We start from the raw sequence: 24473 nt of genomic DNA, 5'->3' as shown, positions 1-24473 counted from the left end.
GGACGGTAAATCCTCATAAATCACCCTGTATATACTCTATATATGTTTTTTCTTCAATTGTAATAGTGCATGTTTTGTTATCTTTAGTGCTTATCTTATTCTCGTTTTTAGATCCACACGTGCATGCATATTTTTCCCTTTTTAGTGCTTATGAATCATCTCCCCAGTTATGTGTTTCAGTTTGATTCCAAAAAGAATTGGATACTTAGGAATGTTTAAAGTATGTCCATCGGCTTCTGATTCATTCCTCGGATTACAACGTACACGACTACTTCTGCGACTCATATTACTCAATAACACTTACGTTCACCATTACTTCTCAAGTCTCTCTAGCAAGAGGACGTCGTTCTCCGAGGAATTCTCCGCTAGACGAACCAATCCTTCATATCTGCTAATGTAAGTAATGTATTTAGCTACGTTATAGTCACTTTACTACTAAGCAAGTTCAACGAAATTTAATATGGTAGACCTATCGTTTAAGATGCAAGCTAGAAGAAAAGATTTGAATAATTGCTTTGGAAATTGCACATTAATAATTTCATTCACATTAGACACTATATGTTTTGTATAGAAAATCAAAGATTTGTAAAATGAAAATGGCTATGCTAATCTCATTCTTCCGTTATTGAAGACTCAAACATCGTAACAAACTCTGAGGATTCATATTGTGGGCGTTTAATTGAATCGTTGAATGAAATTTATAAGGAATTCGCCTAAGGAGTTAATGATTTATTCTATTCTATAACAATTCCCTAGCGGCATAATTATTATGATTATTGATCAGTATCAAATACATCTCGTTTTTATTCATAGTGTTATTTTGTTTACAACACACATGACTTTATGAGAATGTGCAATAGTTGTAATCTTCACTCCTAAGCAATAAAATTAATAATTATAGATAGATTGTGGACTAATTGCGGAAGAAAGGACAATTCCTTTAGAAACTTCGCCATGACCATGTGTTTGGACGTAAAACTAATAATAATAATAATAATAATAATAATAATAATAATAATAATAATAATAATAATAATAATAATAATAATTTCACTGTTTTGTCTTACGGACAATATATTGCAGGTATTATTGAATGGTTGGTCTGTAATATAGCGTTTGAAGTTCTTTGTTTAGAAAAAATAATAATGAATTTAGAGAATTTTTCCGAATTCTTCCACCGGAAAAATACAAGTGTTTAGTTTCTTTCTTCTGCAATGCATGCCGGTATTAAAGTTATTTAAGTGACAAAGGTAGTAGAATCATTTCCCATATGCAGTTTCTCAGTAACAGCTGTTCTCTACCACTGATAGATATTTGGCGATTGATCTCCATGAAGACAGGTAGGCCTATACCTCTTAGGCAAGGCTGTGGGTATTAGAACAACGACCCGCTGTGAGTTTACTATTGTCTGCGCATTATGAACTGGAGGATCAAGGTGACGTACAAAAGTAATTCCGGCTGTCCCAGCTGACTTTAGTTGAGGGGAATGGTCCAGGATTGGGGTAAGCACACGTTGTAAATACAGCCCATAGTCCGCCTCCTTGGTGTTGAGGTACCGTGCTGGACTCCTGATCAAATTGGCCCGGGTTCGATTCCCGGTCGTAAATTCAGGGGGATTTAATTTGGTCCTTTTCACGTGAACTGGTTGTCTGTCCATTGTCCCAGTGTGTGTGGTGTCTCGCAGTGGCCCCCCGGGTACCTTGACCCAGTAAACGGGAGAGTCCTGCAGTGTGTGTGTGTGTGTTCAGTAGAGTTGTGAGTCAAGGCACAATAAGCCTCAGGCTGCGGTGCCGAAATTAGTAGAAAAAAATACAGTTCACACCTTGACCTTGAGCCGCCAGTTCCAAATGCACAGATAATAGGCAAGGTGACACTTGTGATTTGCTGTTCATTTTCGCAGTATGAAAATGGAAAACACAGAACATCCAGTCCCGTGGATGGAAGAAAAATTCCTTCATTGCCCATGCTGGGAATCGAACCACACGCCCTCCACACAGCCACCACTACGGTGGACCTTCTGTATTATAATATCTAAATTTTTATATTTGTGTTGTAAAATAATTAACACCAATAACCTGAAACGTCAATCTGGCAATTTATTTTTATTTATAAATTCTTTGTCAAGTATTGAGTCGCAATACATTTGTTTCTTGTTCAGTATTTCATTCGTATATAACTATAATATGCTTACTGACACACAATTATCATTTCAATTCTAGGATAGTTGTGTTATTTCCTCTCGAGTGTAGTTACCGAGGGGAAGATTCTTCGCTGGTAATACAGAAATTCTCTATCGGTGACACAAAACTGCAAATTGTTCAGATCTGGTAAATTAGTAGGCCTACCGCAATAGTAATAGGGGTCTATATGCTACGTTTCTTTGATCAATTAGTGATTTGTTAACTAAAATTAATTTATTAAATTATAGAAAACGTATAATAATAAATTCTGTTGCGATGCAAAAAAGAATTTTATTTTAAAATGAACTAAATCATTTAAGGAGGCCCATACTCTTAGCCTGATCCGCGAACATACATTTTTTTTATTTCACAATATCTATGGAACTATTATAAACAGATCGGGAAAGTTTGCACATTAATGAAATATTCCATGGTTTTTCTTTACACTGTATAAGTTCGTATGATTTAAAATTTTCTGTTGCGAGCAAAAGAAAATAAATCTTCCACATTTTGGCTGTCATTTTACAAATACCATAAGTTCTAAAAAAAGTTTGATTACTGTAAACTTTAATTTTATTTGTATCACTATTATAACACACAGTGTGAATTGATATGAAGTGCAAACAACTAAAAATTACATTTACTTACTTACTTTCTTACCTACTTACTTACAAATGGCTTTTAAGGAACTCGGAGGTTCATTGCCGCCTTCACATAAGCCCGCCATCGGTCCCTATCCTGTACAAGATTAATCCAGTCTCTATCATCATATCCCACTTCCCTCAAATCCATTTTAATATTATCCTCCCATCTACGTCTCGACCTCCTCAAATGCTTTTTTCCCTCCGGTCTTGTAACTAACACTCTATATGCATTTCTGGATTCGCCCATACGTGCTACATGCCCTGCTCATCTCAAAATCTGGATTTAATTTTCCTAATTATGTCAGGTGAAGAATAGAATGCGTGCAGTTCTGCGTTGTGTAACTTTTTCCATGCTCCTGTAACTTCATCCCTCTTAGTCCCAAATATTTTCCTAAGAACCTCATTCTCAAACACCCTTAATCTCTGTTCCTCTCTCAAAGTGCGAGTCCAAGTTTCACAACCATACAGAACAACCAGTACTATAACTGTTTTATAAATTCTAATTTTTAGATTTTTTGACAGCAGACTAGATGACAAAAACTTCTCAACCGAATAATAACAAGCATTTCCCATATTTATTCTGCGTTTAATTTCCTCCCGAGTGTCATTTATATTTATTACTGTTGCTCCAAGATATTTGAATTTTTTCACCTCTTCGAAGGATAAATCTCGAATTTATATATATTTCCATTTCGTACAATATTCTGGTCACGAGACATAATCATATACTTTGTCTTTTCGGTATTTACTTCCACACCTATCGCTTTACTTGCTTCAAGTAAAATTTCCATGGTTTCCCTAATCGTTTGTGGATTTTCTCCTAACATATACACGTCATCCGCATAGACAAGAAGCTGATGTAACCCGTTCAATTCCAAACCCTGTCTGTTTTTCTGACCTTTCCTAATGGCATATTCCAGAGCAAAGTTAAAAAGTAAAGGTGATAGTGCATCCCCTTGCTTTAGCCCACAGTGAATTGGAAAAGCATCATATGGAAACTGACATGTATGGACTTTGTTGTAAGTTTACTGAGACAAATTTTAATTAATCGAACCAGTTTCTTGGGAATACCAAATTCAATAAGAATATTACATTTACATTTTTTATATTTCAGTACTATATGCAATTTTTGTTACAAGTGAGTTCCCATGAATAATAATGGTTGTTTGTCATAATAAGCTAATTAATGTTTCTCAATCTCTATGAACTGTGAAGAAGAAAATGTTTGCAAAATTTCATGCAAATTTGATCATAGTTTTCCTGAAATTGTGTTCTTGTAAGAAAAAAGTATGCAAATTATATTACCCTGTTTATTTATAATCAATCTTAAGCAATAATAATAATAGTAATAATAATAATAATAATAATAATAATAATAATAGAGGTAGTAGTAGTAGTAGTAGTTAGCAGTAGCAGTAGCAGCAGCAGTAGCAGTAGCAGTAGCAGTAGCAGTAGCAGTAGCAGTAGTAGTAGTAGAAAAAGGCCCATGGAATGTTCTATTGGTGTGCAAAATCTTCTTTTTATCACAGCTCGGGTTACGTCTATGAGGCTTCTTACTTAATGTGTATAATAAGATAATTTTACATAACTCGATGTAACATTATCTTCTCATCTCATTTTAGCAATCTTGAACACGAAGCCATTGTAAATAGCTCCTGAGATATCTGTTTGCACAGTCTAAGTAGTTCGATCGTTTCAGTATTAAAATAGATGGTCAAAAATAATATGGGAGAAAGATAATCACGCGAGTAACAGAAAATATCCGGAAGAATAACCACGCATTAGTCGTGCGACATCCTTCCATCCCGCCACAACCGACCGAAAAGCATGTCTGACAGTTGGGAACACTGTAGCGGTAGCGACATCCACTCATTACATGCAGGAGTCCCCAGACATTGATTAACGCCGAAATCATCTTAATAGTGATCTCTTACCATTGCAATAAGTCTTATCCTGTTTGAACTGAGGGAACTGAACTCCCAATAATGCCAGCGTCATACTAGAATCCTGTCATAACTCTTAAATTACGTTACGGGCTCTTTGCACCACATTATCAACTCACTGGACGTATATTTTTTTATAAAATATTTTTTTCTAAAAGTGTTCACAATGAACAATATACAAATTATTGTCTGCATTTGCTAAAACACCAAAATAATGCAATAAAAAAACTATATTGAAATCATGATCTTTATGATAAGAGACTGACTAGTGGCCAGTATTTACATATAATCGGTAAACAGGCACAAAGGGATGAGTGGGTTTAGCGACTGTGGACTAAACGACCAAGATCCATTCCGTGCGTATAGCGACCACGGAACACATTACACGTGGGATAAGCGACCGTCCTGTCTCTACCTTCCCTCACACTTTCTTCCAGACTTGGGACTGGCTATGAAGCATGTTTAAGAGCCGAGAGAGGATTTCGTCACTAGCACAGTTCATACATTAACACTTATAACTTAGTACCAATAAAATAGTAATGCTATTGAACACCTATGATGGCAGGGACTGGATTAATCTTGCTCAGGATAGGGACCGATGGCGGGTTTATTTGAGTCCGGCAATGAACCTTCGAGTTCTTTAAAAGCCATTTGTATGTATTGTATTAAACACCTATTGAAACTATTGAAATTTTTTAATATAAGTAAGCTAAAGTACGGAGAAAAGTTTCTAAATTTCCCGTGTATTCACAAAGTTCCAAGACTTTCTTAACCTTTTCGTCCAAATGATGTAGGTTTTTCTTTTTCCTTTGAGGCTCACCAACTTCGATTGACCTTATGATAAAATTACTGTTTATTGCTTTATCCTTAAGTTTCTTAACTAAAAAGATAATCCTCTGTGTCTTCACTCCTGTCAGAGAGTTTAATTTTCAGTTCCATCCCTCCACAGCATTGTTCGTGCGATGTCGTTGGCCACGAATGTTCCAGAGTTCAATTGGAATATTTGTGTTTTCCAGCCAGTGGTCTACGAAATAATCGAAGAATGCCGACATTTTCTCACTCTGTGGAGCTTTGGACATATTTTCCAACCAGCCATATTTAACTTTTTTCTGGTGGCACCAGAGCCAATGCAGCACACATCTTACATGACAGTTATACAGGGTGATTCAAAACCTCTGCGACAAATTCTGAGGAGTGATAGATCTAACAATAAGGAACCCTTTTTGTTAAACAACCTATGTCTTTTGACGCGTCGTTTCGAAGTTATCGTTGAAAATGTTATTGCGCGGGCATATGTCAATGTATGCGAATGTGTGCACCCCTGTTTGTTTCTTGTGATGTTTGTAAAATACGAGAAGGATTGTTGTTGTTTATTTACGTTTAATGTTCAATACCTTTTCCTTTCTGTTCAGTCTAATCATCAATTGGGAATGGGTATCTACACTTTTCCCGAGTTAGCCGACGAGCTCTCCACATGTACCAACAACAGTTTCAAAACAGAAATCACCCTCACTACACAATGTTTGCTCGACTTTATCAGCGACTTCGAGATGATGGGTCTCTTCATCCCCTGCGCATTGGTGGAAGACCGCGCAGACATCCATTCTCAATTGATGATTACGCTGAACTGAATGAAAAGCTATTAAACGTAAACAAACAACAACCTTTCTCATCTCTTACAAACATCTCAACAAACAAACAAACAAACAAACAGGGGTGCACACATTCGCATACATTGACGTAAGCCCGCGGAAAAACATTTTCAACTATAACTTCGAAACGACGCGTCAAAAGAGTTAGGTTGTTTAACAAAAAGGGTTCCTTATTGTTAGATCTATCATCCCTCAGAATTTGTCGCAGATGTTTTGAATCACCCTGTACAACTGAATTTTCTCTCCTCCTTCGTTAATCCAATTTCTTGGATTTTTTTTCCTTAAGCACTGGATGAAATGGAAACTGCAACCTGAGAGCTGTGTAGTAGGGAATTCTTTCTTTATTGCATTAATTGCAGCCTTCTCAAAATCGATTTTGATTGGCTTAGGTCTCCATTGCGGATAACTATTTTTCAGTAGAGAAAAAACCACGGGCGTAGGCCTATGTTTCTTCAGTTTTGTTGAGTAGTAGAGCAAAAGGTAGAGAACACATATTGGTCTCTTCATCGAAGCTTCCAATATCAACGTGAATTCTGTATATTTGTTTGAATTGTTTCGAACAACTGTAGAATGTACCGTCCACAAAAAATTTTCATTACTCCGAACAACACTTTCCAAATTTTCTATACTGAACATTCATAAACGTTCCTTGCCTGGAGAAAAGTCATCGATCTTCAAGAAGCTGCTGCCATCTTTTAAGTCTAGCAACCCTTCAGACAAAGCAATGACTTCAGAATGTTCTGGATTTTGAGAGGTACCCAAAGCTACACGTCGAATATTACACAATGCAGTTTTAACTTTTTGGTATTCGGGGAATTCAGCTACAAATTCTTATCTTTTTGACTTAAAATTCTTCATGGAAATTTTTATTAATAGGCAATAACATTCTTCCGCTGCTAGTTTCCTGCTTTATTTCAGTTTCTGCCACATTTTGAACACGTGATTTTGACGTGCAATTATCTTGCCCTTATTGTTCGTTCGTAACTTCTCTTAACGTCCTTCTTTTCTTTCCTTGACACAAATCCAGATCCTTACATGTTCCGTTTCCCGATGACGATTCTGATATCCCTCTACTGGTTGTATTAGAGATGTTCTTCCCTTTCTAGTCGTAATCATTTCGTAATCATCAGCCATAAAGTATGAGGATCCCAGTAAAAACGAAACGAATACAAACATATCAGAATACCAATCTATCAATAACCTGGGTTCCTGGTCGCTAAATCCACGGGGACCAAGATTTGGTCTCTAAGTCAACGGATATTTAAAATCACGGTTACTAAACCCACGTACCGACATAGAGTTCCATACATTATATCTTCATATGTACCCTCAGACCCACATACATATGCAGAATATTTATATTATAATTAAAATAAACTGGATTGCAATCCCGTGTTTTACTCATATTAAGAAATACTACGGGCAATTCATACAGAAAACGTGAATATCACTGTAAAATGGAATGGTGCATTGTACTGGAGGGTCATATATTATGTGTTCTTGTTTCAGAATTATGGCCAAATTACATTTGCTCGTCATTTGCATCTTGCTGGTACTCGTGCTGGCATTCCAATTGGGCTTCTTACTTGGCCTCAAGGACGTATTTTACAGATACGGATGCTACTATGGCTACTGTTGGTCAGCATGTCACGACACGCAATATATAGGCGAATGGTGCTACACAACACAAGATCTGTCAGAGGATGGGAGTTTTGTACCTTGCACTGAGAAGGAAGATTGCATCTACGACTGGCACTGTGCGGGACCCTGTGCCCTGTGAGATGGCGACTGCAGTGAAGGTTTTTCTCCAATGGCAGCTTGACTTCCAAAAGTTAATAGTATTGCAAGTTGAAGTCGTAAAAGCTCATTGGATTCAAAAGTATATCTGTCAGAAAGTATAATGTGTGTTGTTTTCTTATTCTTTCTCTCAATCACATAAGTGCTATTGCTTCCTCTTTTATGTTTTAATATAATTGAAATAATCTATTAATCTGATTGATCTCGGTGAATTGAACACATATTCAAAATGTCAAATGTCGTATTCATTACTTGATGGAGTTCTCTTACAGTTCTGAATGATATTAGCAGGATTATCCATTATCATTTTAGAATTGTTATAAATTAAGTAATCACCAAATAGCAGGTCGGGTAATATTCTCAAGGTCTAAACAGACAAATCAAAATTCCATAAGAAGACAAATACCATCACAATTTCGAGGGCTGATCATTGCAAGCAGCTGGTGATTCATGACCATTCCTTCTTGAGCTTTGTTTCAGATGATCACTGGTTTCTAGTACCTGTCATTAAGCCTAAGTCTGGTGTTATCTATCATATCACATACATGATATTTAACGCCAATATCAATCCCCCTATTTCTTTCTTTTAAGGTACTAGTAGACACTAAAAAATTTCTGTTCTTTTGTTTAAAAACATTTTATTATTTAGGCAACTTCAACTTTTACAAAAGTATTAGCTACTTTCATTATTAACGATTAATTAATAAAATAATTAATGCAGGGTTTGATTAAACTCTTCATAACTGCCTTATAAATAAACATAGAGTGATTATTTTCTCATTGAAATCCTATTTTTAGTATCTATTGCTGGAAGTGAAATCTTTTACATTATTCTACTAAGGAAAATTTTAGAGATATCCAAACATGATGTTTAATAAAATAATATGCATCCGAATAATTAATTCAGCTTTTCAAAATGTTCCATGAAGAAGAACCCAGAGTTTTTACTTCCAGTCATGCATTATTATTTTAGGTTTAATTAAAAAATTATGAAATTATGTCGAGTTAGTACATTTTGAAGTCAACAAAATTTAAAAAAATAATAATAATAACAATGGAGAAAACTCACTTCAAAAATACCTATGTTTACTAATGATATATGTGAATAAAATTGGACTCAGATTTAAAACCTTCTCTAGCTTCATTCTTGTCCTGTTGAGGTTTTTTATCTGCCTCTTAGGTACCTTCTTCATACTATACAACATAAATACATACAGTAGAATTATATATTTTTAGAAACAGCAAAGACTGGGATTTCAATTTCTCAAAAAGAAAACAAATTTTTGAAACAAAATTTGTATAAAATTGAAGAAAAACACTGTATGCAGTGTATACTAATACCTTAACAGGCTGTTTGTAAAAAGTTTATTTGGGTATAGAAGGGTTCTATGAGAACATTACATGACATAGGCTACATAACTTACTCTCATCAAAATTAATCCCGATTAGGCGTGATCCTGATGCTAGATGATTTCATGCGATGCATCAAATCTTATGTTTCAGGAGAACTTAAAATTTTTATTAATAAATAATGGTACCAATAGATAGGCAAATTCCGAGAGAGGTGACAGATAGTGAAATACTGGATGTTTTATGAAATTTTGATGTCTGTGTCTAATCTATAGAACAATTCTATAGAGACAATTCAAAATGTGTCAAACATTGGTTGAAGTAAAATTGAACCAATGCAAAAATTTCCACATACTAATTTACTGCAATATCTTTTGCTATGAAAATTTTGTAGTCTTCTTCTTTGCCATTTAATAGAAAATTTTCGAATTCAGATATTAAAAAAAGAGAGAGAAGTGATATTCGCAATTAATGTGAGTTATAGAACTGTTTATTATAATGATATATTCAGCACTGTCTTTCCATTAAGTTTTATCAGAGTTCTTTAAATCATTTAATATCTTGTGTCTTTTGAAAAATGTAATGTAATGTAGTTTAAATATTGTAGAATAAAGTGCTTGCAAGCATTGTGCAGCATGGCATACGTTGCTTTTACTTTAGTATACGACTCCTACTAGTGAAAATAGTTTGTAGAACCTTTCACTGCAATATGTTCAAAAGTTTCAATTCTGAAAACAATTTTTCCCTCAATATTATCTCATTTCCTACACCACTTACCAAAGTGGATCGTGTCTTCTTTTAGTTACTTTACAACATTTATCTCAATCCTTTTTCCCAAACTGCTTTTATATCCTTAACTAGTGACCAATTCACATCCGTTGTCCCCCTGTCATTAGATTGTGTAATCAACTTTATCAGATTTATGTTTTGCCAATGATTATTATCTATGCTACATTTAACACAGAATAATTCCAAAAATATTAAATAAAAATTATCACTTTCTTTTATAAAACTTTGAGAACATATACCTGAAGAAAGAAAAACAGTGACGTGTCTTAACTCTTCTAATACTATGAGACCGATCTCCAGTACGCTGCTGTTTATGTACTTCCATTGGCCGATACTTTACATGCTTTTAATTCTTGTTTCAATCATGTGATGTCAGTAAAAATCACACCAACTTTTGAAGGAAGTCCCTGCTTCGGAGAGAGGACGATAATTAGTGCTACCAATCAACAGCAGACTTATGTCAATTTTTCTGTGCCTAAGTGTCATATGTAACAAGTGTGAAAAGAGAGACAGAGAGAGAGTGTGTGTGTATTTATATGACATTTTTTGCTCAGAATGTCTCCGAAAATAAGGTCCGTAAGTGACGGTAAATCCTCGTGAATCACCTGTATACAGGATGCACAACGGGCCAGAACGTGCAACAGTGTAGGCTACGGACAGTCCCTGTACCAGCCCTAGTAAAGAGAGCCAGCATACGGCTCTGCACGTCACTCAGGCAATTGTTAAGCTGAAGTAACAAGAGCCAGGTGTGTGGGAGAGCACATTTCTGCTTTGAAAAATTGTTACATGATAAAAAAACAATGACGTCATTCATTCCTGAACGTTGATACTATTTTTAAGACTAAGCAACTCGTTAAACTGCAGCGACATAAGTTTTATGGCAAGGTATCAGATAGCGTCTACCCGACTCGGCATTAATCGAATCAGGATCGCATTTTGTTGTGCAACTGTATAGGCCTACTCTGGATAAACATCTACCAGTAACATTTTAAAGCATTATTTCCATTTTTTGATATAGGGGAGACCCGGGCAAAATGAATAACTCGGGCAAAGAGAATAATGCATATTTCTTAGAAACGCCAACAGCGCTTTCTGCTATGTTGGGGAAGAATCCCTACCAGATTTTGCTGCTGGAACTATCTTGTCGTCATTCTAACTAGTGAGAGAAGAAGTCAGCGTGCGTTTGAAGAAAATTGACTGTTTTATTAAAATATTTCAAGGTAAGAGAAACGAATGTACAACACACAATACCGCAGAAACTTTTTGTTATGTGATAGTAATATATAGGCGATACGATTACTTCTAAAGTGCCGTACTTACGAAGAAGATTATTGACGTTTATGTTTGTATAACCTTAAATGAAAAGCGAAATTGCGTCTGCGGGCAAAGTGAATAGGTCAAAGTGGATAAATTGTAATAAAGCGTGTTAGATCATTTTGCATAGTGGAGGCATTAAGTCACACTAATTAAATTATAAATCAGTAACATTGATCTTAATTTTTACTTAAAAAGGTCGTAATATGTTTTCAGATGGCTTAATTTTTCAAGAGGAAGACGGAACAAGCCAAATGGTCTGAAGAAGTCATGAAGAAAGCACTTGAAGAAATAACATCTTTCAATCATTGGTTCTGCTGTCTGGCCATACAACCATGACATGTTTGTTGATGAAGATTTTGCTCAGATCAAATTAAGATCGCCCACTTGAGATAGAAATCAGCGAAACGACAGTTGGCTGAGATTTAACAAATTCTGCGGTGCCAGCTTCTTTACCGGCTGAAGAAACAGTTAATGCTCACTCAGAATCAACCACCTCTGTAATGTCGTTATCTTCAGAGATTGAAGGAATATTCAATGCATCAATTACACTCAGATTTTCAGTTCCGGTTACACCAAAACCCTCAACATCGTACGCAAGAGAATCCAAGTCAGTTTTTTTTTTTTATTTAGACCAGTGCCAAAAGTGGATGCTCGAAAGATACGAGGTAAACGAAGAAAATGTCAGCGCTCTGAAGTTCTTACATCTATGCTGATTAAAAACGTTGAAAGAGAAGTAACTTATGGGCAGGAGCAAAAGCAGAAGAAATCTAAGTCTTCAGTGCTAGTGAAACGTCGACTTGTTCAAATTTGTATTTTGTACTAATCTAACGTGCTGTAACGGGCTGTAAATAACATTTCCTATCGTCTAATATAACTCATTAACATCGTGTTTATGTGTTGATTTAATTTTATTATCAGTGAAAAAAAATTAAATAGAAATGTGAAAATGTTATAGGGATATTCACTTTGCCCGGGTTAATTATTCGCTTTGCCCGTGTACCCGGGCAAAGCGAATAATTAACTATACTTTCTTTCTCAAATCATATCACTGTCCATAGGTATGAGAAACGAATTGCTGTTTTTTTTATATATGTGTGGACAACATGTGTCACAACCAATGTCATGAAAATTTTATTTCGGGAGCACCAGAATATAGCCTGTGGCATTGTTTGTTCTTAGCTTACCCGCTTTGCCCGGGTTTCCCCAAGCCTACCCTTTTCTGCAATAGTATATTACATATTTTAAAGTGAAATACCGTATATTTATAAGTGGAAACAGAAAAGGCAGTAGTTAGGCTTATGAATTTGAACGAAAAAAGCGTCATATCAAACTATATTTGTATGTGCCACACTTGTAAGATGTTCACAGCAATCATTCTACCAATAACAAGGGAGTAGGTGCACGTGCATATGTTAACATCAGGATTAAGAATTCAGTGAACAGACTGTAATAGCCTATGCTAGTTTATTGTTATTGTTGTTATTATTCTTTACTTATGGCTTTTAAGGAACCCGGAGGTTCATTGCCGCCCTCACATAAGCCCGCCATCGGACCATATCGTGAGCAAGATTAATCCAGTCTCTACAATCATCCCACCTCCCTCAAATCCATTTTAATATTATCCTGCCATCTACGTTTCGGCCTCCGCAAAGGTCTTTTTTCCTCCGGTCTCCCAACTAACACTCTAAGTTATATGCATTTCTGGATTGGCCCATACGTGCTACATGCCCTATCCATCGTTACTATTATTATTATTATTATTATTATTATTATTATTATTATTATTATTATTATTATTATTACTATTATTAATAATATTAATAATAATGGTATGCCATTTTTCATGTCATCAATTTCTCCCGAGTAATAGTGGACCTCACATTTATCGCATATGGTGCCACTACTATATTCCTTACATATGCGCTTACATTGCACCACGTTAAAACAAAACACTTATAGACGAAGTCTGTTATTCTAATCTCAACTTGACTACATTCTTTTGCTTACTCACTATTATGAAACTGCTCCTGCTATTTTCTCTATTTTAGCACTAACCATAATACTGTCTGCCTTTTGTAACCTTTTTAAATAAATTATTACTATGATATAATATTATATAACATATTTCTTGTCAAGAGTTACGTTATGTAATATGGAACTCGTAATTTGTCACTTCTCCCACCTGCTTCACTTGAATTTTCACTTATGTCACTGACCTTCACTGCATCTGATTCATCCTTAATGTTTTCATTTCTTCCGCCCTTTCGCTTCCATTTATCATCATCTTAGGCCTACTTATGAATATTGATTTCACACTAACTTATCTCTAATCCAATTCATTGGTAAGAACCCTGTTTTATCTTCTTACTCTGTCCCTTTTCCTTCAATAACTCCAAACAATCCTATTGTACAGTAGGCCTATGTAGATTGTAGATTATTCACTTCTTTTCCTCCCCCTGTTTTATCCCCTTCATCCGTCCCTTTTAAAACTGTTCCACTGTTACATTCACACTGATACTTCTGCCAGCACATTCTTTCAACTTCTATCGTTATTATTATTATTATTATTATTATTATTATTATTATTATTATTATTAGTAGTAGTAGTAGTAGTAGTAGTAGTAGTAGGTAGTAGTAGTAGTAGTAGTAGTAGTAGTAGTAGTAGTAGTAGTAGTAGTAGTAGTAGTAGTAATGCTGCTCTTATAAGAATTATATTAATCTATAGGTCTAATTAAGAAATACAAATAAGTAAATAATGGCTGTTAAAAATTATGCGCAGAAACCAAATCAAAAGAGTTTCCATATTTCCCTCTTCTCATGTTCGCCTCGTATTGTTTGACATTGATTGGTGGTCATCTGCTGAGAGATGATACAGTAACCGTGACCTAACATATAGTTCGGCGTTCCATTTAGAAACTGGTGGTTCGTTGAGTTTTATGAATATCACTGAAGAAACATTAGGCCTGTCGTATTATAAGCAGGAAGCGGATTTAGTTGACTTAAAAATGACCTATAAAAGATCCAATAAAGTGTTAGGTCATTTTTCAGCATTTTAGGTAATTTTCTAACAATAAACAACCTATAGATAAATAAAAATCTTACCTCCAATCAAAACCTCTCCTCTCCATTGCAATAGATAATAATGTATACTGTTTTCGCTGTAAGAAAAATCCTAATGTAAACATAAGCACGTTGCTGTCATACCCGTGATTGGCTCCCAGTCGAAACACTCACATGGCGCAGGAAAATATAGTTCGTATTTGGAAATCACTATCTTGTAATATTTGAAAATAAAAAATTGAATTCTAGTTGTTAAATACGATGAAACATTTAACTTCACTCATATGTAAAACGCTATATAAAAGAAAAGCTACTTTTATATTTTGTTATGTACTATGAACGCGGATGAATATCAACAGTAATACCGAGATAGTCTGTTCTTGTAACAAGCTGGCGTCACTTGAGCTCGTAGTTGTTCACGTAAGCACGTGGTACTGAAGTATGGCTTCTGTAACCTCAACTGTCCATTGTGAAGACATAATACTTAAAAATAATTTAATTACAGTAATTATAAATTAAATGTTTCCTAAGCAAAGTAATGCATAGTAGTGAGGTTAGGCCTACTTGACGAGTAACGGGAAATGTTTAACATGAAACAGAATGTACAACAGTAGGCGGGAACACGTACTGAGAATCTATGGCGCCAAACAGTGGCCAATGAGGCCTCACTTCAGTCACGTGCTATTGTTTACATTAGGATTTTTCTTACAGTGAAAAGGTTACATCCAAAGAATGAGAACGACCGGCTGTTGTCGGCGAGGACATAGTTATACTTTAAGAAGCTTCTTTCCACATCCGCGCTGATCGCAGGAGCATACTTGAAGAGTGACAGATCACTAGGTGTTAGGCTAATTACTCTTGAATCTGCGCTTTCTTCTCAGAGTACTTCAAACGATTGTGCACAAAGTGTGTATCCTAAATTTTTGTCTAACATAATTGAATCGACTTTTTCAAAAAGGACACATGTTACAAATTTAATGTTTCGAGATATTCAAGAAAAACATAATAACAGGTAGGAAACTTAAAATTGGAACTTGATATTCTTGTTACATGAAGTTAGCTACAAATGTGACTGATATATGTTATAATTTCCTTATATTATTATTCCATTGGCCATCCATTAAGTTACAGTTTCATTGAAAAACCCGATTTTAACAAAAAATGTAATATAAGTTATGTTCTTTTTGAAAAAAGTCGATTCAATTCCTTTGTTTGGAACAATAACAACTCAGTCAAGAGCTTCATCTCCTATTCTTTCTCTCTTCTTCCTTTTTACATCACTTACTGTCGAGGAAATCATTTCAGATTCCGCATTTTAATGGGAAAGGCTAGTGTCAGTACTAATTTTGCAAGTTTTCCTAAATCGGGAAATTTTAGATCGCCATTAAAATCTTTACTTAAATTAATAAAAAAATCAATTTAAAATTAAAAAAATGATAAAAAAATCCCTCTACATTTAAAAAGTGACATACAAGATTAAAACAACAAAAAATAACCAAAAATGACTTAAAACTCTACATTTCTACAACCAGCAGCTCCTATCCCGAATTTAGGCCTACATATATTTATGGGCGTTGCAAAGAATGTAAGGAAAAAAAGTTGGCATATCAACAAAATCAGCACCCTGATTAAAGGTATTGTTTTAAGTTTATTGACGCTTATTTTCCTAGTATTGAATCCACAATCTGCTGTAGGCCTATTGCAAGATATGGACTTAACTGCATTTGTCAAGGGGATCAAAATGTTAGGAAATTTCATGCCACCTTCGTCAAATTACTCACGGAAACCATTTAGAATTCTTCTTATGTTAGCAAGTTGAAATTGTGAGCACATCGTTTGTGGCGCTTATTTTCATTTTTGATCACCAATCACTAATTACATCGTAAAAGGAACCCATATTTCTTCATCGCACAGAGGAGAAAACATAAAGAAATACGTTCATTCACGAAAATAAAATTGCAGTCAAAGCAATGGAAGGCACCGTGTTCAAAGCTAGAAATGTCCATCCTTCTAGTTCTAGTACGTGCAATACAAATATTACCGAAAACATGAGGATTACTGCAGGTATCGCAAAGGGTGATGTTCGACGGACAACTATAGACTTTGTAAGTGTTATTTTCCGGCCTTTGTGTATAACCTGTGAAAGAATTTTTCTTTGAGTGCGTGATTTATGTATTTAAGTGTTTTAACGAAAATTTGTGATGTTTTGGAGTTTTTTTTTTACAAAAATCGAGTTTTTATTACTAAAATGAAATGTGTATTATGTAGTTTGGTATAGTAATGAGTCAAGTTAATAAAGTGAATTTATACCGTTATACGGCAACATTGTGTAATAATGTTTTCCATAAAAATGGAGTAAAATGCAAGTAAGAGCATTATTACTTTAAAAGTAAAAATAATGAAGCAGGATGCTTTCAGGTTGCGGAAAAAAGTGACTGGGCGGCACCCTGGCGCGAATACACCCCTGATGATACGGTGGAAATCCATAAACTGGGGGGGGGGGGGGCTCGTTGCAAACACGACGGGATTGGAGGAAATATATTAATTTCACGGCGAATCCTGTCTGCGCTTCCCTTCCCCTTTTATCTGGTGAAGCTACAAAGGATGCTATAGGCCAGCCAGGTGGAAAAGACCCCGTGGGAGTTGCTTACCTTTACAAGGTCCCCACCATTCCTTCCTTGAACTGTGATTGGTGGTTCCGTGACTGCAATACCGGTATTGCTCATCGTAGCTGTCTCCTACTACTATGGCAATGGCAGTCCAAAGAAATTGTTATCCGGTCTATTTCACCGTCAATCATATTGTAGTATCGCTGCTTAATGTAACGGTTAGCACGTCTGACCACGAAACATGCGGGCCCGGGTTCAAATCCTGGTTGGGGAAAGTTACCTGGTTGAGGTTTTTCCGAGATTTTCCCTGAACGTTGGATGTCGGATTCATTTCGCCATTATAATTACACTTCTCCTCTTTCATCATCATCATCATCATCATCATCATCATCATAATCATCATCATCATCATCATCATCATCATCATCTCCGTTTACTTCCTTGACTTCGGGCTTGCTCCGATGTAGATTCGGCTGCAGGCCGCCACCTGGGGTTGAGGGATCGCGTTGAGGCCTACGTCAGTCTACGAAATAGCGCGAACGACGTTCGATTTTTTCGCGTGCTATCTGGCTGCAGAATATAGGTCTATGCTTTACAAATTGGGGCTATCAAAAGGCAAAGGTAAACAAAATTAAATTTTTGAAGTCGACAACTTTCGAAACTGCTGGAGTATTAGGCCTATACCATTGTCATCATAACAGCAATAGATTGTTATGTGAAAATAAAACTTTTAAGTTAAAATTTCGACAGAATCTCTTCTTCGATATCCGCCTCACATCCGCCTTATTACGTCTAGCAAAATTTAATTTAAAGAATCAAATCTAAGCATAGGGCACTTATCATTTTTTTTTATTTTAGTAAGTTATTTTACGACGCTTTATCAACATCTCAGGTTATTTAGCGTCTGAATGAGATGAAGGTGATAATGCCGGTGAAATGAGTCAGGGGGTCCAGCACCTAAAGTTACCCAGCATTTGCTTATATTGGGTTGAGGGAAAACCCCGGAAAAAACCTCAACCAGGTAACCGGCACTTGTCATGATTGAATAGCTTAGCTCTTAATCTTGCCTTTGTTAGATTCATGAAAACCTACGTGTACGTAGTCTATGTGCTGCTGAAAATCGTAATAAACTAATATTCGCTGCAAATCTTCGGACACAGTTCATAGTTTTATGAATTGTAAGAGCTACAGAAGTCATTGTCTTTATATGCACATTTCAGCTGTGCAGTAGGATGTGAGAGATCAATTCATTTTAGCTGCAATTCTGGAGGCAAATTTTCTGGATTTTTGAACGGGAGACACAGAAGAGCTCTAATTTGTGTTGAATCATTTCCATTTAGCGTCTCTGAATATTTTATTTCAATAATGCAGCGTTTTCCACATATTAAGGACAATATTTCTCCTTCTTGTTCCGTAGCAGGCTACATCTCTACTATACTTAATGTAAGCATAGACAATCTTTGCACCGCTGCCTCTCTATCGATGCGTTCTAGTAGGGCAGTCTTGCGATGGTGACTAATATTTGCGGGCGAGAGCTATTTTCTGCCCGCAGCGCGCGCGCGGAGCTCTTTCACCTGTAAACATTGCTAAAGGATGTACAAATCTTAGAACACAGCGCATCATGACGGAACGGAAGCGCTCATACAATAAAGTTTCAAGGAAGAGTGGAAGATACAATATTTATGCTTCGAACATTGTGATGAAGTCCAGTGTTTGTGTAAAAAAATAACATTTGCAAAAAAAGCAACATGAAACGGCATTATGAGACGCAACATTAAAAAAATATATATAGGCATTATTCAGGAGAAGAGATTGTATCTAGATTCCTTTTATTTCTTTATTTTAAATGTATTGTTGATGTTTTATTTGTTGCTTGTTTCTGGATATTTACTTTTATTAGACTACGTGTTTCTTTAATTTAGAAATAATATTTTATCTTTGATTACACTTTAACTTATACTATTACTAAGCTCAAAAAGCCAATTCACTTTTATTCCAATAACTATTTTCAAAATTTTGAGCAAATATGAACTAAACATTTTGAAAACTTTGATTCAAGGTGCTTTTTTTTTTTTAGTAACGTCAATATAAAATATACTTAAAAATATAATTTCAAAACTATTAGACCTAATTGCACCAAATTTTGTACAGGTATTATTATAGATCTGTTTATATAGTTTAAATTTCACAAATGTTGGGCTGAAAAGTGTGGAAGTTTTAAAAGTCATACATATCCCCTTAAATGATTGACCCCAAAAATTACGATGGCTCTCAATATCTTAATTTAATCAATTTGTTTTTCTGTGTTACGTGCATCTCACAAATCACTCTAAGGAAACTCATTAGGCCTACATAATCACGACTGGAGAGTAAGGGCTACATTTTCACAATCATACAATCAATATACTCTATTTCAATCAATATTGGCGTTATTATTTTTTCAACAGATACTCAAAAGTACTTAGAGATCACACACGTCGAGCAGGTAGACCCTATTAGTTTCTCCTAACCAATGTTAATGTTATGTTTTATTTAACGACGCTCGCAACTGCAGAGGTTACATCAGCGCCGCCGGATGTGCCGGAATTTTGTCCCGCAGGAGTTCTTTTACATGCCAGTAAATCTACTGACATGAGCCTGTCACATTTAAGCACTCTTAAATGCCATCGACCTGGCCCGGGATCGAACCCGCAACCTTGGGCATAGAAGGCCAGCGCTATACCAACTCGCCAACCAGGTTGACTCCTAACCAATGAAGTGAAGTATTTAGGCTACATAATAAATAATTGCTTTCAACAAGAAAATGGTTTACATACAATTAACTTTTCCTATTTCTCTTTTTGTTCCTAAAGCACCCTTCCCATTGCGATTTGTTTATATATGTACATGTATATTAAATAACTGAATAATTAGCCCTATTACATAGCCAGAAATTTAGTAACGCAAGTTACTATAATAATTGCTGCCTTTATTCGCTGCATGTGCATGTACATCCCTGTTGTCTACGTTACAGTGGATGCGCTGTGCGCCCGTAATCAAGGTCGAGTTCTTCTACCGTGATTGGGAGCTAATATCGTCTCATCCCTGTAGTAGGGGAAGAAAGTAACCCGCACGCAGAGCATCTGCCCTCCGCTCCGCGCGTTCCAGTCCGTAAGGCTTGAATCTTCGCTGGCCTAGCCTAAGTGGAAAGGTTAAGGGATCATGTAGGCCAGTGACCAGCATGTTCCGTGCTCTGTGACGTCATACGACGTAGCCGCCTTGCTCTTTGCGCGGCAATCTCTGCATACTGAGCACAGCGTGGAGAGGAGGTTCATCTGAACAGTGGTGGTGCGGCGTCTATGCACTGACAGAGCGCGATCCATTCTTCTGAGATAGTATGGGAACAGCACAATTACAATACATTTGTACGAAAACAAAACTGTACAACCTTGATAAATCAATGTAACAAAATATTTTGGTTTGTAATCAAATTTAATGTAGTTGCAATAATATGAAACTCATAATACAACCACTTGCAGAAGCGTTTGCATATATAAATGAAATTCCGAAACTGCTATAAACATACAAACATATAAATAAATACTTTAAGCAGTACTGCAACACTTTATCTACTCGAAAACTTGAAAACAGTTCAAGTGTTTTTAACGCACATTTTTCTACATAATATACAGATTAAACTATATAGGCCCTATCTTGGTGAGTAGTATGCAAAGTATATTTCAACTTTTGAAACACACCATCACTTTGTGTCACTACCGTGCCCAAGCTAAACGCTTTGTCGAATTTTTTTCCTCTTTTCTCGCGTACTATTTTTGCAATATTTGGAGTCATAGCCTGGCTAACACACAAGCGAAGAATATGTTTCAAGTTCAGATCAGACAGGTGGTTTCTATGTTGTGGTTTGCAGATCTTCAGACAAGAAAAGAACTGTTCACATACATACGTAGATCCGAATATGCTCAACATCCTAGTAGCAAATCTATGCAGTCGAGAGAATCTTGCCAGGGGAAATCTTCTATAAAATGTAGATAGATCCTTTTTGTTTTCAACAGTCCTGTTCTACTGCTGCACTGACGCCACTGCGCTGGTGTGTGCTAACATTAATACGACTCAACTGCTCGCTCTCCCAAGCTCTTGCGATCTGACTGGCTCTTACGTCACAACTGCAGCATCTGCCGGCCACTGATGTAGGCTGTGGGGAAGTTCGGTGGAGGCGCACAGGGGATCTGTAGCGCGGGGGGGCCTTAGGACATGCACCCATTCAATCCTCGTAAGAGCGACCTGCGTACGATAACATTCCCAGTCCGTGCCCTCCCCAGAAGGGAGACTAATAGATAAATCGTCGCTTAGTAATTTGTTTAACATGGTCGCAGTATGCTTCCATTGTTCGATCGCGTACTCCGCGAAGAATTTCTGCCATAATTACGTTTTTCCTTGTAGTGATAGGAGTATGCCAGTGGCGGTTATTCAAGTGAAGTACATGAAGGCCACCTTCACCCCTTTTTTCGTGCTTTAATAAAATATATTTTATCAATAAATTAAAATAAAATGAATTCTTCACTAAACCATATTTTGCTCTATTTTTTAATATATTGTCGGCTTAATCCGCTCAGTTAACGTTCACTGCAGTACTTCACACGAACCCCTCACCAGTCAGGCCACGTGGCTAGCAGACTAGCTGAAGGTCCGAATGAGACTTTCCTTTTCGCCTTCAGTAAACACATCCGGTTGCCATGACAATGAGTTGCTTACTATGAAGTACCGGTCCCTTTTGCGAGGCTATTATGAAGGTCTGTGGAGCAGGCATTCATCTCCTTTCTCTATTCTTGAAAGACAGAATCTCTCTCTCGTCCAAACATTGGATCAGGGTGGAAAACTGTAATATTTTGCAACTAAATAAGAAAACATAAAATATTCTGTAAAGAAGTTAAATATTGTTTAAATTTAGTATTGAACGCATATATTTTGGCATTTTTTAACGTTAGTACCTCTTGAATATTATGTTTTGTATGGATTTTGAAATAATTTGAGTACCCTGTAATAAAGAAAGTTGGCATAACATTTGAAACTACGTTGTACATTTGACCCGCGCTGACCAATGATTTCGCTTTACGTATTCTTTGTTGTGACAAGTGCAGCGAAGTGTGAAGGTGTTACTACGTGTATTAATGCGATGAAAACACGAATCCGTTAAACGATTTAGTGTGTAATCTTTTGGAGACACCGTTCTCTCGTTGGTGTGCAGAAGATAAGCAAGATATTTTAAAATACCGCAGAACAACACGTCACATTAATATAACTATGAAAAATGTGAAAAGTGGTGGTCGGTCATACAATATTCAGTTTCAAGATTCGTGGTATGCCGATTGCAACTGGTTATGTGGGAGTCACTATAACGAGAAGTTATATTGTTGGCCTTGTCTTCTTCTGGGGAACAAGAAACTCGCTTGGAATTCAACTGGATTTTGCGATTTCAAAAATGTCAATCGCTGTCTTCACAGCCATGCAGATTCAGCTGAACACATTAAATGTATTTTGCAATTAAAGGCACTGCAGAAGAACATGAACACCATTGCGGATGCACTAAAGGAAAGTTATACGTAAGTCAATTTAATGAAAACTTACCTTTAAATAGACTGGTAATGCACACCGCAATCGATACGGTATTGTTTCTAAGCAAGCAGGAGTTGGCTTTTCGCGGTCATGATGAGAGTATTTCGTCACAGAACAAGGGGAATTTCAAAAAGAATTATTGACTCTCATTTCATTCGCCCTATGAAAATTAGAAATCACTATGAAAAAATTAGGCATGTTCTTTCTGGGAAATCTAAAACGATTCAAAATGAAATAATTGATTGTATTTCTGAATGCAACAATGAACTTGTAAGAGATGAAATTACTAGTGCCCCTTTCTTTTCCGTTCAAGTGTAAGTTTTCTGTTCAAAAGAATACTGCTTTGATTTAACGTAGCTACTTGATTTTACTGGATAGGTAAGCTTATATTGGAAGTTGCATGTTCCGAAGTTGATTTAAAATAAGAATACACTTTACGATTATGATTGTGATTTTGAATTTTGTTATGGGTCCTATTTCTTGTGTACTCTTTTAATTTGATGTGTTGTATAAAATGTGTTAGATTTTGTCTTTTTATGTCATGTGGACTTGTGGTTGTTTTTTATTAAATTTGTGAATCCTCTGTGTTGTCACAATCCGTGAAAGAATCTAATTCAACTGTTCTTCATTCTCTCCGACTCCTTTCATTTTGGCGTCAGAAGTGAAATACTACAACCGTAACTTCACTAGCCCTTCATTCTTTCAGTACTGCATTCATGGCCCTTTAGGAGTCGCCCTTTGCAACGCTCGTCATTCGCATAGGCCTATATAAACGATGAACCAATGAATTGGCCGATATTATGTCTTTAAAAATTATGGTACTAATTAATTTTTTAAAAAGAACATTTACTCTAAATTTAAATTAGGCCTACTTGTAAGAGTATTTAAAAAATCCTGTGTTCTGAGCACTACATCCTGCAGGCGACCTCCACTATTCTGCATAATTTCTTCAAGTCTAAATTCTATGTAGGTAGGCCTAGGGTAAAGTTGCCTAGTTCCGTGATACGTTTTTTTTCACTGCATATCACGGGGTTGGGTATCTTGTTAGGAAGTTCACCGATGTCTTAAAAGTAGGCGAAAGATGTCTGGCGCTATGGTCGAATGGCAAAGCTTTGACTGACATTCAATTTTAAAAAAGTATCACAGGAGAATGGAGAAAGTTACACAACGCAGAACTGCACGCATTGTATTCTTCACCTGACATAATTAGGAACATAAAATCCAGACGTTTGAGATGGGCAGGACATGTAGCACGTATGGGCGAATCCAGAAATGCATATAGAGTGTTATTTGGGAGGCCGGAGGGAAAAAGATCTTTGGGGAGGCCGAGACGTAGGTGGGAAGATAATATTAAAATGGATTTGAGGGAGGTGGGATATGATGGTAGAGACTGGATTAATCTTGCTCAGGATAGGGACCAATGGCGGGCTTATGTGAGGGCGGCAATGAACCTCCGGGTTCCTTAAAAGCCAGTAAGTAAGTAAGTATCACGGGATTAGGGGTATCACGGAAATAGAAA

This window comes from Periplaneta americana, chromosome 10, assembly GCF_040183065.1.
Source record: "Periplaneta americana isolate PAMFEO1 chromosome 10, P.americana_PAMFEO1_priV1, whole genome shotgun sequence".
In the NCBI taxonomy this organism is placed as follows: Eukaryota; Metazoa; Arthropoda; class Insecta; order Blattodea; family Blattidae; genus Periplaneta; species Periplaneta americana.
This window is presented reverse-complemented; position numbering follows the sequence as displayed.